Raw genomic sequence first — 17,456 nt, forward strand, 5'->3', positions numbered from 1 at the left:
GCGCCTTGCTCCCTTCTCCCATATCGAGAATCACAAAGTCAATGGGGACTAAGTGTTCTCCAATCTTCACGGGCACGTCTTCGGCGATTCCCAAAGGATAGCGAACGGAATTGTCCGCTAACTCTAGGCACATGGCGGTGGGTTCCGGCTCCGGTAAGCTTAGCTTCTCGAACACGTTCTTTGGCATGACGCTCACACTTGCGCCGAGATCACAGAGTGCTCTTTCGAACATAAGAGATCCAATGGAACACGGGATGGTAGGACATCCGGGGTCCCTCTTCTTCTCAGGAGCTTCATTAACGATCGCCGTGCTACACTCCTCGGTTTGCTTGACGGTGCTTGGTAGTATCTCGCGCTTGTTTCCCATGATGTCTTTGAAGTAGCGAGAATATGTTGGAACTTGTAGAGCGTCCAAGAGCGGCATGTTGATGCTCAACCTGCGTACCATGTCAACAAATTTGTTGAATTGCTCATCTTCATGTTTACCTTTGCGGTATCGTGACCTTGGCGGTAGAATCTTGGTGTCTATATCATCTATTTCAAACTCCGGCTCTTCGGTGACTATCTCTGGCGTAGGAGTAGGCGCCTTCTCCTTGATGATGGTCTCCACTTCAACTCTGGGCTTAGGCTTCCTTGCTCCCGCCGCATGTTCGGGTTCTTCGGTCTCCATTCCCAAGCGAGTTTGAATTGCCTTTGCCGTCTCCGGACCTTGAGGTTGCCCGGGCAATTTTTCTTCGTTGCCAGATAAGCGTCCGGCGAGCTGGGCTACTTGCGTTTCTAGCATCTTCATCATGTTGAGTACTTGAAGATTAGAGCTCCCGACCTCCGTCACCTTGACATCAATGTTCTCCAAAATCTTGTCCATAGCCTTGAACTTGGTGATGGTGTCCTTGTTGATCTTGCCTTACTCCTCCATGAACTCCCTCAATTGTATACGAAGAGGCACCGAGTTTTGAATGGAAGAGCTTGCATTAAATTGAGGTCTACCTTGCCCGTAGCGGAAGATGGGTTGCGGGATCCATTCTCCCTTCTTCATGTAGTCGAGCATCTTGTCTTCCTCCGGGCAATTCTTTTGGACATGGCCGTACTCTCCACATTCTTCACATGTAGACCTTGCTTCGGCCGCCTTCAAATCATTAGCTTGGGCTTCTCTCTTTTCCACTTCCATCTTCTCCAACCTTCTAATGAGCGAGTCGATCTTCCCTTCTAGCACTTCTTCACGTTTCACTTGCAATACACTCTTCGCGGCGCCCACAGCTTGGAGTGGTTGTAGGCGCCCCGATGATGCCCATGCGTCATTGTCCGCCACCTTCTTGAATAGCTTGAAAACTTGAGTCGGCATGAGCTCAATGATCGATCCTCCTACCGATGCGTCAATAATCCCCCTTGATGCAGTAGTGAGGCCTTGATAGAACTTCTGGACCACATCTTCCCTTGAGAACTTGTGATGAGGTACGGCGCGGATGTAGTCGTTGAAGCGCTCATAGGCTTCCGCAATAGTCTCCGTCGGGGCTTGCGCGAATGTAGCAATCTTGTTGCGCAAAATTTGGGTCTTGCCCGGTGAGTAGAACTCCGTCAAGAACTCCTTCATCAAGGACTCCCAATTTTGCACCGTGTGTGCCGGAAGAGAATGAAACCATTGCAGCGCTCTCCCTAGTAGAGAGAACAGAAAGAGCCTCGCTCTCATTTGATCTTGAGTCATCCCTTGCATGTCGAAGGTGCGGCATAGTTGGAGGAATGCTTGAAGATGTAGATTAGCGCCTTCTTTTCCAATGAAGGGCGAGCTTTGCACCATCCTTATGATTGAAGTCTTGATCTCGAACGGAACTCCGTTGTTGTTGAGATTTTGGATCGGCAAGTCCCAAATGTCCAGAGTGCATAGCTCTCCAATTGTACGCTCCTGCTCCGGTAGCGCCATCCCTTGGTGAAGTGGCGCCTCCTTTGGACTTGTTGGTGGACTTGCTTGAGGTGAAGACGATGAACCGGCGACTTCTTCTTTTGGATCTACTAGTTCCAGCTTCCTTGATCGTGCTTCTAGTCTCCTTTGCCTGTAAATTTTTTCTAAATCATCCACAAAATTTTCGGGTTTGTTGGAGAGGCTCCCGTCCATCTCCTGTTAGCGGTTAGTGAAAAGAAAAATATATACGAGATCTAAAAGATGAATATACAAGATTAAAACATAAAAGAAAAATAAAGCAAAATGAAGCAAACTCTAGATTAGATTGATTTTCGTGGAGTAGATCCTTTTTTATGTTAGCACACAAAAAAAAATAAGAGATCTAAAATGGTCAAAAAGAAAAATCAAGAAAAACAAATATTTACGAATGCAAGTAAGATTGGATCTTAAATCGATGGTTCCCCGGCAACGGCGCCAGAAAAGCTTGTTGACGCTCCTTAGCGCCCCAATTTGTATACCGCAAGCGCACGGTTCGTGTAGCTTTTCCCTTAGAGTATTTTCCCAAGGTTTATCAATCCACGGAACCAAAGATACAAGAAACAATCTACTAACATAGAGATTCCTTTGTGTTGAGATGGTGAAAAACGAATCTAATCTACTAAAACGACAAACACCGAAGGTAGCAAGAGAAAGTTGGAGATAACCAATCTAGATCACCTAGATTATGCATATGTTGTAGTTCCAGCTAGATGTAGTGAAGCAAGATAGATGTGAATCTCAATGAAAAGCATCTTTAAACCCAAAATCTCCAATCTGATCCTTCGATACCCCCATCTACTAAAGCAACGCCCTGTCACGATGCCCCCCTTTGGACGAAAGCACCCAGAAGCAAGTCGAACCCCCTTTGGTAGTTCCGCCATGAACCTCTAGCCACCATGACTACAAGATCATGCTAAGCGATCTATCTCGATAATAGATCTAGGATGAAGCAAACCCAAAGAAAAGAACGAAATCGAAAGAGAGAACATGGTCGCTAAACATTCGGAATCACAAATAACTTCACCATGAATGATTGTACATCACAAGATCACAACCGGGGCCCTACCTTGATCTTGATGATCCTAGCTCCAGAACTCCGACGTTGTCTTCCTTGCAAGGTTCCCACGTCGGCTAGGGAAGCCCCTAGACAACTAGCATGACCCTCGGTTCTCCGAGAGGTGTCCCTCTATCTTCTCTGCTCCTTGGCGTCGTCTCGCGAATTGATCTCTGCTTGAGCCTCGGGGAGGGGTCTTTAAATAGCCCCAAGAAACCCTAGGTCGAAGGGGAGGCCGAGAAGCCCTAGAAAAGGCCTGGGCCGGCTGGCTCAATGGGCCCAGGCCGGCCGGCCTGGCCCATTTCCTTGCCGCCTCACGTCCTCTTTTCTCCCCAAGTCTTCTGGAGTCTTCTGGAGTTTATGCCTTTCACGATTGCACCCCGTGGGATGTCGTTATCTTCGAGATATCTTCGAGGAAAAGGATAGGATGAAAAATCCTTCCTTAAATCTCTCTTTGCTTTGCTTAGCCCCGAAGTATCTTGATCTTATCTTGTGGGCTTTGTCCTTTGGGCTTCATTGGAGGGTGGATGTGCATGAATGGGCCTCTAGTCTTCATGGCCTTTGGTCCTTTGTTCGGGCTTTGGCCTTCGTCTTTCTTCGTGTCATCACGTGATTGTGGGCCTCGTCATTTCATGCTCCAAAATTGGTCAAAAACCTGCAAAAACGAAGTACCTCCAAAATATATGTGCAAATGCGAAAACGACCAATAATCGGGCCGAGGTTAGGATGGTTAGTGATTTTGATATTAAATTCATGCCATTATCAAAGTTAAACAGGGGATAAAATGGATACTTAAGGAGCGCCAACATTCCCCCCATGCTTAAACCTTGCTCGTCCTCGAGTAAGTCTTTGATAAAAATCAGCGTTGCCTTTCGGTGTCCAATCCCTGCACTTGATCATACACGAGAAAACGCAATACTCCCAAAAATATTTTGCAGGTAATAGTTCAAGTTGTAACCAGCTCTTTCAATGTGGAAGGTAGATACAAGTTAAATGCTTCCCCACAATTATTAAGCACATGCTCTCAAAATTAAACAAGTCTCAGAATTAAGAAAGTAAGTTCCATAAATAATGCTAAACCAAGATCAATAATTTAAACCTCATTGCAATTTGCTCATGGAAACTCTCAGCTCATCTTGTCTCTCAAACTTGCTAGAACTTTCTCCTTTCTTTCTCTCATATATATATGTGAGGCATTATCTGGAGCTCTGGAAAGGTTAGTCCTAACAAAAGATATTATAATCAAGATATTATCAAAACAAGAAATACTTCTTATGGATTTATCGAGACTCGTCAAAAAGACCATTGGAAAATAATTTCTTTGTGGAGAGGAAGAGAATGGAACACACACTTTAGATGGTGAACATGTGCAAATGGCAACGGTTGATCCCAAGGCACAACTGAAGTCCTTGTTATCGGACTGCACATGGTTGGAATAATTGAGTATAGAATAATCTTCAAAGTACTAGGAGTTTAATGAAGCAACGGGACCGAGGAGCTTTTCATCATCATTCATTTTTTTCTTTCTTTCTTTTCTTTTTTTTTCTTTCTTTTCTTTTTGCTCCTCAGAACCGTTGGCAACACAATGCACTTACTCCACCTCCCCCCATGCTTGAACGTTTGCTTGTCCTCAAGCAATGAAGTGATGATAACTTGATGAAGTGAGTGCACAAAACTTGTATCAATTCTCTAGACTCAACTTTGGAATTCAAGGGAGCATCTCCTCGTAAAAGATTGAAGCCAACAGAGGAGGAAAAGGCGCAGGCCGGCCGGCCTACTGCCTGTAGGCCTCCACTTCTTCGGATTTTTCTGCTGCGAACTCTTTGATGCTTCCCAAGCTTATATTTTACTGAATTTTGCTCTTGATTCCACTGTTTTGCCGTCGAAATAATAATATATGCTCAATATATAGGTTGTGGTCAAGGAGGTGTTTCACAAAAAAATATTTTTGGTTAAGGGTGGATATCCAGCAAGGTTTGCGATGTTCCCGGTATAGAGACTCACAATGCATGGATAGAATGGCTAGCAAAAGAGAGGTACACAAAAATACGGAATTGTCAGCTTTTTAGTCTCGTACCAAAGAAGATAATTCTTGAATTAATTCACCTGAAAATAAATCTTGCTCTATGGTTTGTCCTGATATAACATTTAGACTTTTAGAAGGGTAGAGCAATTGCAAAAGGTATCATTGACAAGGTTAGCTCAAAATTAAATCTGAATTAAATTTTCCTTGACAAGCTTAAGTAAGAGAGCAAGAATAGAAAGATGTGGGTCTTAAATTATCATAACCTCCACAATTGAATTAGCCGGCATTTAATTAATTTTTCAGATCATGTTAGGGAGAGCATTAGTTTAAACATGCATAAACCAAGCACAAGAAAGTAGACAAGGCGGCAACGATCATCATATTTTAACATGGCACAAACTTCCTATCATCATTACTAACCATATCATTAAAGCATGGGTGATGCATTTATTTATCATGGTGATGAAAGCAAAAGAAAGCGAATTGCACACATGCTGAAATAAATAAAACAGAAAATTGATACGCACACACAAGCTTGCACACATGCTGAAAATAAATGAAAAGAAATAGAAAAATCCAAACCACACGTGCGAGCATTTTATTCATGGTCTTGTCGTCGATCACTCTCCTTGATTGCCTCTTGCGTTGTATCCTTGGTCATAATATTGTTGAAATGCTCCTCCATTAAATTGTTCTGATGGTGCTAGGCCTAGAAGTCCCATTTGATATGCAATTCCCGCGGTTCCATCTTCTAGTTGGCTTTTGTGCCTCCGGATGGCATCTATGTCATCCATATTTCTTATTGCATAGGCACCCATGATTCTCATTCCTTGTTCCGGTTGAGGGAGGTCAAAAAAATTGTGCTCCAAATGACGGGTCGGGCATCTCTCCTTGGTATGATGGGGGTGGGTAGCCACAGTTGCTAAATGGGGGGGCACCACACCATACCCCCATGCTTGATCTTGGTTTCCTTCCCATTGACTCGTCCATCCTTGCGGGTGTCCTTGTCCACTTGATGCACCTTGAAATTCATTCCTCCAATAAGCGGAACTTGGTGATGGAAGCTTTACTTCTAAATTTTCTTGTTGTGCCGACTCCGATGTTCCTTCAATCAACCTTCCTCTTTTTGTTTTCTTCACTTTTGCTCCAATGTTTTCAATTCGCCAATCGGTCCTTCCTCTTGCGAATAATTTAAGCATTTGATCGGGGAGGTAAATATCCATCTCGGAAATAGTGAATCCCTTCTTTTCATCCCCTCCGATATTATGGCCTTGCCTCAAATGTTCAATCCCTATATCTCTTCCCGGGACATAATATTTTTGGATCACCGCTAACTCCGGATTCATGGCTCGGGCTATTAGTGTAAGATAACACCCCGAACCAACTTCTCCCATGCCGGATGATGCTTCACAAATCCACCTTTCAACCATGATGTAGGTGGGATCATTCACTTGCTTCTTCACCAATGCTGCATACATCCAATTCAATTCTTGGTCGTGACCTTTGATTCTCTCATCCTCCCGAGAATTCTTTTGCTCACCCAAGAGTGGAATATTTGGAGGATCACATTACTTATATTCTTCCTTTGGCGGTTGACATCTTTTGCTATCTTTGTCCAAAACTCATTGAGCTCTCCATCTTCGACTTCCACCATTTCATTTGCATTGCTTTTGAACCTGAGCAAACTCTCTATTTCTCCATAGGTGATGACTTTTTCTTCATTCTTGAGCCGAAATTTCAGACATGGAACTTCTTCATCATCCACCACTTCCGTTGTTCTTTCCAGTGTCATGAACATCTCCAAAGCCACTTCTTCTTGCATGTCTACCGTAACACCGTCAGAAAATAACTTCCAACTGATGTTCTCCAAGAGCTGGTAGATGTCATGATGGAATCCCAACTTCTCCAATGCTTCATCGTCAAAATCATAATTTGCTCGCAGCCTTCCCTTCATGAACTTGTGCCTTTCTTCTTCTTTCTTCGACAAGATAATAAACCCATATTCTGAATTCTTGGGCTTGTATGGTGATGGTGCGGATGACCTTGTCGAACGCCGTGGAGAAGGTGGCATCCCTTCGGTGAATCTCATGGAGGAGCTTCTCGGGTCTCTCATCCCACCAAGGAGCAACATGTCGCTCCTCGGTGCGGGGTTGTCTTCCTCCATGCTCCACGGAGACTTGGAGACCAAGTGCCTCCGCGAAGAACTTGACAATGCGTCGGATGTTGATGAACGCGTCCTTCTCCTCCCGGTGACGAACCTCATGATGCCACTCATGGTGACTCCTTGCTGCACACACTCAAAAACAAACACACCAGGGGTTTCTTGCCGGTGGGGGAACAATATACTAGGATTTGTTGCGAATTTTCGGAGATTTTTGGAGTTGATTTTGGTGGACGAATTTTTCAGGGCTCTAACTTATGTTTCTCGGTGAAGAACTTGAAGAACATAAGCAAGGAACTGAGTGAGGAGCGTACCTGTGAAAGGGGAGCACCAGAGCACTTAAAAAGAGGCCAGGCCGGCCGGCCTAGGGCATTCCTGGCCCTCCTTCACTTCATCTTTCTCTGGTGGCTTCCTGGTGCAATTATTTGCTTCTGTCCAGTACATCTTTCATGCTTTGCACTGTCCAAATCCCGTGAACCACTCTTTTTTTTGCCTTTGATGTCCACTTGCAATATTATTTCTTCACTTTGTGTCATTCACTTTGTCACATGCTTCATCATTCATCACATGGTGCCATCTTTGCTGAAAATCACATGTCCTTCCCATGTATGGCTGCTCCCTTCTTTGGATCATTTGCATGTGGTGGTAGGTAGATAGCACAATTCCTTCCAGTGAACTCACTTTGATCAATAGATGTTAATCAAGCACATAAACCCTCTCCAAATCATGCTTAGATGTTGAATCCTCCTCTAACTTCGAAATTTCAGAATTAACTCAAAGCATGCAATGAGCTCAAATGAATAATCAGAGGGGAATCAAAATATCTTTACATTTGTAAGTCAAAAAATATTTTCTGACTACATTAATTTTGGTAGCACCGGAACCGTTCACTTTCATGAATTGATAGCGAACAATCTCGAATTCAACCGCGGGTCTTGGGTTTAGGTTCTAATTTTTGCCAAAATGAGAGAGAAATTTTTGAAAAAGGGAACAATTAAAGTTAGGAAAATTCTAGTCCTATGATAATGAAACTCAAAATTCTCTCTATATTTGAGCGAACCTACGCATCAAGAATTTAAATGATATAAACATAGCGCGGCTTTACTCGTGTCTTTTATCTCAACTTGGTCCGGCCGTCATGGAGAGGACGGTCGCCAAAAATAGGTATGGAATTTTGGATGTGGCTTTCTCAAAAAGAGGCAAATAAATCATAGGATGGCTCATGTCATTGGTTTAAAATAAGAAACAACATCGAAATGACCGAGCGAATAAAATCCAAATCGAATTGTTCGACCGAACGGCCAATTGTTCGAAAGTTTATCATGTTCTTGCATAGCAAAATTCTTGACTCACTTACCCAATTCTCTCGCGGGTTGTCCTCCCGGCAGCTTATTCTTGACCCGACGAATGAGTTGAACTCCCGGCAGCTTTATTCTTGACTCGACGAACGGGTTGCCTCCCGCAAAGCGCTTCGTTTATAGTCTCTAGCTAGACTTTCTTCTTCTTCACTTCGGACCAACGCTCGGTGATGGCGCTAGAGTCTTGGGTACCCACTTCCGCACAATCCTTGGTGTAGGTTTGTCTTCTAGGTTAGTCGTCTTTTTGGTCTTCACAGGCGAGCTTTTAGCTTTCATCTTGACGGGTGCAGCGATCTTCTTTGTCGCGATGGACACGACGACTTCTATCTCCTTCTTCGCTTCCTTCTTGTTCGGCTCCTCCTCTTTCTTTGGCTTCTCCTCTGTGACACGGCGGTGTGGCGGAACATATTTGACATTGACCATGTTGCATGCCTCGAGGCGTGGACGAAACTTGAACTCGCTTGTGGTGCCATTGATGTCGAACTTGATCTCTCCCTTGCCAACGTCGATGTTCGCCCTTGCGGTCTTGAGGAAAGGCCTCCCAAGTATGAGAGGCGCCTTGCTCAATTCTCCCATATCGAGAATCACAAAGTCAACGGGTACTAAGTGTTCTCCAATCTTCACGGGCACGTCTTCGGCGATTCCCAAAGGATAGCGAGCGGAATTGTCCGCTAACTCTAGGCACATGGCGGTGGGTTTCGGCTCCGGTAAGCTTAGCTTCTCGAACACGTTCTTTGGCATGACGCTCACACTTGCGCCAAGATCACAAAGTGCTCTTTCGAACATAAGAGATCCAATGGAACACGGGATGGTAGGACATCCGGGGTCCCTCTTCTTCTCAGGAGCTTCATTAGCGATCGCCGCGCTACACTCCTCGGTTAGCTTGACCGTGCTTGGCGGTATCTCACGCTTGTTTCCCATGATGTCTTTGAAGTAGCGAGAATATGTTGGAACTTGTAGAGCGTCCAAGAGCGGCATGTTGATGCTCAACCTGCGTACCATGTCAACAAATTTGTTGAATTGCTCATCTTCATGTTTACCTTTGCGGTATCGTGGCCTTGGTGGTAGAATCTTGGTGTCTATATCATCTATTTCATACTCCGGCTCTTCGGTGACTATCTCTGGCATAGGAGTAGGCGTCTTCTCCTTGACGATGGTCTCCACTTCAACTCTTGGCTTAGGCTTCCTTGCTCCCGCCGCATGTTCGGGTTCTTCGGTCTCCTTTCCCGAGCGAGTTTGAATTGCCTTTGCCGTCTCCGGACCTTGAGGTTGCCCGGGCAATTTTCCTTCGTTGCCAGATAAGCGTCCGGCGAGCTGGGCTACTTGCGTTTCTAGCATCTTCATCATGTTGAGTACTTGAAGGTTAGAGCTCCCGACCTCCGTCACCTTGCCATCAATGTTCTCCAAGATCTTGTTCATAGCCTTGAACTTGGTGATGGTGTCCTTGTTGCTCTTGCCTTACTCCTCCATGAACTCCCTCAATTGTATACGAAGAGGCACCGAGTTTTGAATGGAAGAGCTTGCATTAAATTGAGGTCTACCTTGCCCGTAGCGGAAGTTGGGTTGCGGGATCCATTCTCCCTTCTTTATGTAGTCGAGCATCTTGGCTTCCTCCGGGCAATTCTTTTGGACATGGCCACACTCTCCACATTCTTCACATGTAGACCTTGCTTCGGCCACCTTCAAATTAATAGCTTGGGCTTCTCTCTTTTCCACTTCCATCTTCTCCAACCTTCTCATGAGCGAGTCGATCTTCCCTTCTAGCACTTCTTCACGTTTCACTTGCAATACACTCTTCGCGGTGCCCACAGCTTGGAGTGGTTGTAGGCGCCCCGATGATGCCCATGCGTCATTGTCCGCCACCTTCTTGAATAGCTTGAAAACTTGAGTCGGCGTGAGCTCAATGATCGATCCTCCTGTCGATGCGTCAATAATCTCCCTTGATGCAGTAGTGAGGCCTTGATAGAACTTCTGGACCACATCTTCCCTTGAGAACTTGTGATGAGGTACGGCGTGGATGTAGTCGTTGAAGCGCTCATAGGCTTCCGCAATAGTCTCCGTCGGGGCTTGCGCGAATGTAGCAATCTTGTTGCGCAAAATTTGGGTCTTGCCCGGCGAGTAGAACTCCGTCATGAACTCCTTCATCAAGGACTCCCAATTTTGCACCGTGTGTGCCGGTAGAGAATGAAACCATTGCAGTGCTCTCCCAAGTAGAGAGAACGGAAAGACCCTCGCTCTCATTTGATCTTGAGTCATCCCTTGCATGTCGAAGGTGCGGCATAGTTGGAGGAACGCTTGAAGATGTAGATTAGCGTCTTCTTTTCCAGTGAAGGGCGAGCTTTGCACCGTCCTTATGATTGAAGTCTTGATCTCGAACGGAACTCTGATGTTGTCGAGATTTTGGATCGGCAAGTCCAGAATGTTCGGAGTGCATAGCTCTCCGATCGTACGCTCCTGCTCCGGTAGCGCCATCCCTTGGTGAAGTGGCGCCTCCTTTGGACTTGTTGGTGGAGTCACTTGAGGTGAAGATGATGAACCGGCGACTTCTTCTTTTGGATCTACTAGTTCCAGCTTCCTTGATCGTGCTTCTCGTCTCCTTTGCCAGTAAATTTTTTCTGGATCATCCACAAAATTTTCGGGTTTGTTGGAGAGGCTCCCGTCCATCTCCTGTTAGGGGTTAGTGAAAAGAAAAATATATACGAGATCTAAAAGATGAATATACAAGATCTAAAACATAAAAAAATAAAGCAAAATAAAGCAAACTCTAGATTAGATTGATTTTCGTGGAGTAGATCCGTTTTTTTAGTTAGCACACACAAAAAATAAGAGATCTAAAAAGGTCAAAAAGAAAAATCAAGAAAAAGAAATATTTACGAATGCAAGTAAGATTGAATCTTAAATTGATGGTTCCCCGGCAACGGCGCCAGAAAAGCCTGTTGACGCTCCTTAGCGCCCCGATTTGTATACCGCAAGCGCATGGTTCGTGTAGTTTTTCCCTTAGAGTATTCCCCCAAGATTTATTAATCCACGGAACCAAAGATACAATAAACAATCTACTAACATAGAGATTCAATTGTGTTGAGATGGTGAAAAACAAATCTAATCTACTAAAACGACAAACACCGAAGGTAGCAAGAGAAAGTTAGAGATAACCAATCTAGATCACCTAGATCATTCATATGTTGTAGTTCCAGCTAGATGTAGTGAAGCAAGATAGATGTGAATCTCAATGAAAAGCATCTTTAAACCCAAAATCTCCAATCTGATCCTTCGATACCCCCATCTACTAAAGCAATGCCCTGTCACGACGCCCCCCTTTGGACAAAAGCACCCAGAAGCAAGTCGAACCCCCTTTGGTAGTTCCGCCATGAACCTCTAGCCACCATGACTACAAGATCATGCTAAGCGATCTATCTTGATAATAGATCTAGGATGAAGCAAACCCAAAGAAAAGAACGAAATCGAAAGAGAGAACATGGTCGCTAAACATTTGGAATCACAAATAACTTCACCATGAATGATTGTACATCACAAGATCACAACCGGGGCCCTACCTTGATCTTGATGATCCTATCTCCAGAACTCCGACGTGGTCTTCCTTGCAAGGTTCCCACGTCGGCTAGGGAAGCCCCTAGACAACTAGCACGACCCTCGGCTCTCTGAGAGGTGTCCCTCTATCTTCTCTGCTCCTTGGCGTCGTCTCGCGAATTGATCTCCGCTTGAGCCTCGGGGAGGGGTCTTTAAATAGCCCCAAGAAATCCTAGGTCGAAGGGGAGGCCGAGAAGCCCTGGAAAAGGCCTGGGCCGGCCGGCTCAATGGGCCCAGGCCAGCCGGCCTGGCCCATATCCCTGCCGCCTCGCGTCCTCTTTTCTCCCCCAAGTCTTCTGGACTCTTCTGGAGTTTATGCCTTTCACGATTGCACCCCGTGGGACGTCGTTATCTTCAAGATATCTTCGAGGAAAAGGATAGGATGGAAAATCCTTCCTTAAATCTCTCTTTGCTTTGCTTAGCCCCGAAGTATCTTGATCTTATCTTGTGGGCTTTGTCCTTTGGGCTTCATTGGAGGGTGGATGTGCATGAATGGGCCTCTAGTCTTCATGGCCTTTGGTCCTTTGTTCGGGCTTTGGCCTTCGTCTTTCTTCGTGTCATCCCGTGATTGTGGGCCTCGTCATTTCATGCTCCAAAATTGGTCAAAAACCTGCAAAAATGAAGTACCTCCAAAATATATGTGCAAATGCGAAAACGACCAATAATCGGGCCGAGGTTAGGATGGTTAGTGATTTTGATATTAAATTCATGCCATTATCAAAGTTAAACAGGGGATAAAATGGATACTTTTGGAGCGCCAACATAATGTGTGATGAACTACGTTGGTTTGTGATACTCTTATCTATTTATGTTCATCTTGTGGCTTGTTTAGGTTGTGCTAATCTTGTAAAGTTCATATTATATATATCTCTTGTATTGTATGCCTCGATTTCCACTTGTAGGGGAAATTCCATCGAAATTTCAAAATTCATATATATGTGCTCTTGGTATTCATTCAAATTTATAAGCACATATCAAGGGAGAGTTCTCTCTACTCATCGAACTTAGGTGAAATTATTCATATCATATTCTGAAATTTTTAAGAAAAATGAGTAAGTTCTTCCAAAGTTCAATTCCAAGTCCACCTTATGCCTAGTGTATAAAGTTGACTTGAACACTTTTATCACTCCAAAATTTAGTGTTGTCATCAATTACCAAAAAAGGGGAGATTGAAAGCATCTAGGCCCCTAATTCGAGTTTTGGTAATTAATGACAACAGTTTGTGGATTGACAATTTCATTTGAGATGATGAGCATAGGTTGATCCACGGATGAAAGGAATTTGATTGTGAACGCATGGAGTTTTGGAGATGATGTGCAAAGCTCGGGATCAAGGCAAAGGTATAAACTAGGGCTTTTGCATTTTACCGGTCACAATGCGTTTAGTGGATGAAAAGTGACTGGATTTGTTGGATAGATAGATGTACTATCAAGAGGGGTCATGTACTCGTGCTTAACGGGTCTTTAGTACCATTTTGCTCAAAATTTTTAGTTGCATGCATGAGGGCTAACGACGTTTTGAAAAAGTTTGAATACGGTCTAAGGTTTGAGAGCTTACTGACTAAGTGCGGACAGTCCGCACATGGGGCACAGACGGTCCGCAGTTCATATGAAAAATGTACCAGAGGCCGTCCATGGGGTGCGGACGGTCCACCCCTTTAACTCAACTTTGTACCAGAGAGGGTGTTTCTCTGGTTGGGCTGATGAGCTGAGCGGCGGACGGTCCGCCCCTAGGGTGCAGACGGTCCGCCGGCTAATTGATATTTTATACCAGAGACGTTTTGGTCTCTGTTGGTTTTAAAGATTGAATGGTGGACGGTCCGCCCCTGGGGTGCGGACGGTCCGCCGGCTAATTTCAAAAGTGACCAGAGATGATGTTTGTCTCTGGTAGTGTGGAACTTTGAACCGCGGATGGTCCGCCCCTGGGGCGCGAACGGTCCGCCAGGGCTCCAACGGTTAGTTCTGACACACAATGATTGCACTCTGACTCACTGGTTTATAACGGCGGACAGTCCGGTTTTTGAACCGCAGACGGTCTGCGATTTCACAGAAAAGAGTGTAACGGCTAGTTTTTGATGGGATGGCTATATATACCCAATGCCCGACCATTGGGAGACTCTCTTGGCCATTTGGACTGCATTCTTGACACTATAGAGCTAAGCCACCCCTCTCTCACACACACTTGCTTAGAGATTGCATTCTTTGAGAGTGTGAGAGCATCCTAGTGCATTGCATCAAGAGTTTGAGGTTTGTGGCACTAGAGAAACTTCAAGCAAGCGTCATCGACTTGTTACTCTTGGGAGTTGCCGCTCCCTAGACGGCTTGGAGAAGAGCAACTCTAGTGGAATCGAGATGTGGAGCGGTTCCTTGATTCAAGCCGGCTCAAGATCAAGAGGTTCTTGATAGTGGAGCGGTTGATTCTTGGAATCCACCTCAATATGGATTAGGGGTGACCGGCAAGTCATCGACACCACGGGATAAATCCTTGTGTCAAGCTCGATTTCTTCTCTTGCTCACTTTAATTCTTGCATTTACTTTGAGCTTTTTACTTTACTAGAGCTTGATTTGTATCTTGTCACCCTAGGTTGCAAACCCAACTAGAGATAGTAGTAGCATGACATAGGACTTTCTTTTGTTACTAATTAAATTTCTCTAGTGTTGTTGGTTTTAGATTTTGAACCGCCTATTCACCTCCCGCCCCCTCTAGTCGGTGTTCTTGATCCTACACCGGCGACCATCTGCACTACCCCGACGTGCTACAGAAGTTATGCACCCGCGCGTCAAGTGGTAATTTCGTGATCTATAACAGTAGTGTGCCTGGTTTATGTGATAGAAAAAAATTTGTCGCTACCCATTTCCCTACATTATAACCTCATCCAGCAAGAACACAGATTGCTTCTTGAATTGCCCTGATTCTTTCCGGTTCAATGAGGTCCTCTTTCATTTTCCAAATCCGTCACATGCAAACATCAATATTTTTAATTAATACAAGTACAGAATTGAATGCAAGAAATTGTTATTAATTTTATACGTACATCGAATTCATGTTGCGTCATCCTCTTGTTGCCACCGCAACAATGGTGTATGAACTCACATACATAGTAGCCACATAGGTATTTCCTTGCGCCTATCTCAAACACTATATATAGATGGGTTATGAAATGTTCATGTTGTTTAAAGAAATGATAGTAGATGTGCGATATGTATAGTACCAGCTTGTCAAGTTTGATATCAAGATAACATGGTGTTGATGTGACTCCTATGTGTCTTTTGAAGAAGTGAGCCCATGTGTTTTGGAGGATGTCTATGAGGTTTTGATATTGTTATTTTGGCTTCCTCAAAGAGTCGAACACCACAACTCGGGCCCGATCGATCTCGATACAAGGCAAGATCCTGTGGAAGTTGTTGATACACATATATAGATGAAATGTTGGATATACTTATTGTCAAATTAAAGTAATGAAAAAAAGTCGAAGGACTCACTTGAAGTTGTACGGCAACAGAATGAATGTACAAACTTGCTGCTTATCCAAGGCCATGAATATATTGTTCTCGGTTCGATTTGGTCATTTCTTTACACTATTCTCATCTATAATATCTGGGTCCATTACACAACATGAAAAATTAGAAGGTCCAAATTAAAATACTGATTAAGCTACATGCTTGCTAATACAAATTACTCACAAGATCTATTAACAAATGCCCTGTGAACTGCCTCGCGAAGTCTCAACACGGAATGGTCATATTCCATCATCCCTAACGCTTCACATCTTGCATTATATCGAGCTATCAACTCGTGATCATCATCCGTACCATGCAACTCGACATCAAATGCAACATGAAATTTGTGACTTTCTTTTGCAACTGCGAAGCAATGAAAAACTTTCTTAATCCAATGACAAATACAACCGCTAACAAGTCCAAGACGCTCTTCAGGGCGGAACTCAAGCGAATGTCTGGTGCGATTCAATTGATTGCGTACCGATGCCCGAGCGGACACACGACGCTCGAAAGCATTATGTTGCAAAGCCATTTCTAAGAAGTAATATTAATTACTCAATATGTCTCATTAAAAAGTAAATATTAATTACTCATTATGAATCACTAAACTACATTATTTCCTAAAATAAAACTATTTCTCTACACTTATCAAAAATATAAAAATTGAATAAATTCTTGAATAAACTATTTACCAAATAACCATGTTACTTGTAAAAAATAATCAATGCATGTTACTTGAAAATAATTTAAAAACACTATAAATTACCACATTCAACCTATACAATAAGCCTTCTCTCAAATTCAACTCATCGGTTCTATACATCTCAAACCAATGCATAAATAAAAAATTGCGCTCATTCTCACTCTTTCTAAAAATCACAAGTTTCTCTAACTATGGAGCATAAAGCGAAGCATAAAAGACCATCAAAGAAAAGAGGATGAAGTTTCTAACCTTTGACGCACTTGGATGAGAAAAATCCCCACAAAACTTGGAAAATAGGCAGCACCTTCTCTTTATGCCACCATGGAGAAGGACCCGAGCTCGGTCAACTGGTTGGTTCGGACTCAGGGAGGAAGAAAGTGAGCCGATAAATAGCAGGCCCATTTGTAAGGATCACCGGGGTGTCCGACCCTAGAGGGGGAGGGGGTGAATAGGGTCGCTAATCGCTTTTCTATCCTAGGGCTCAATCTAATTGCATAAGATAAACCTAACACGTCCTACACAAGCTAGTTATGACTAAGGTTTATCTATGCTACCCTCTACTTACCCCAAAAGACTTGCAACCTATAGCCAATCCTAATCAAACTAACTAGGAAAGTAAAGGAAGCAAGAAAGAGTAAATGCGGAAACGTAATGCGGTAAGTAAAGCGGTAAGGGAGAGGATATGCAAACTCCCGAGTAGACACGGTCATGTAACACCGAGGCTCTTCCGATCACCGTCTTGCACTACGCCACCAAGGCGATGCCGGCAAGCAAAGGCAAGTGCGCACAAGACACCGAGTCTAGTGCACCGCCACCGTCTCTCTCGGTCACCCGGCCGAAATCCACTACGGAGCTTCTCCACCAAGGAGGGGGCCTCCTCTTCCCCCGCACAAAGTGTCGTTGCCACTCCACACCAAGACGGAGGGTCACACGACGGATCACAAGTTGCTTGCCGCAGCAAGACTTCTCTCAAGGGAGCTCTCGCAAGAACTAATCCCTAAACAAGCACTAAGCACTCTCACAAGTGTGCTTAAGCCTATATGATGTACAATGAAGCTCTATGGTGGTTGGAGATGTTCTTGGGTGTGTTTGGGATGTTCAGCAACTCCAGCACACTTCAAATGGACGGG

The sequence above is a fragment of the Panicum virgatum genome, chromosome 8N (genome assembly GCF_016808335.1).
Source record: "Panicum virgatum strain AP13 chromosome 8N, P.virgatum_v5, whole genome shotgun sequence".
NCBI lineage: Eukaryota > Viridiplantae > Streptophyta > Magnoliopsida > Poales > Poaceae > Panicum > Panicum virgatum.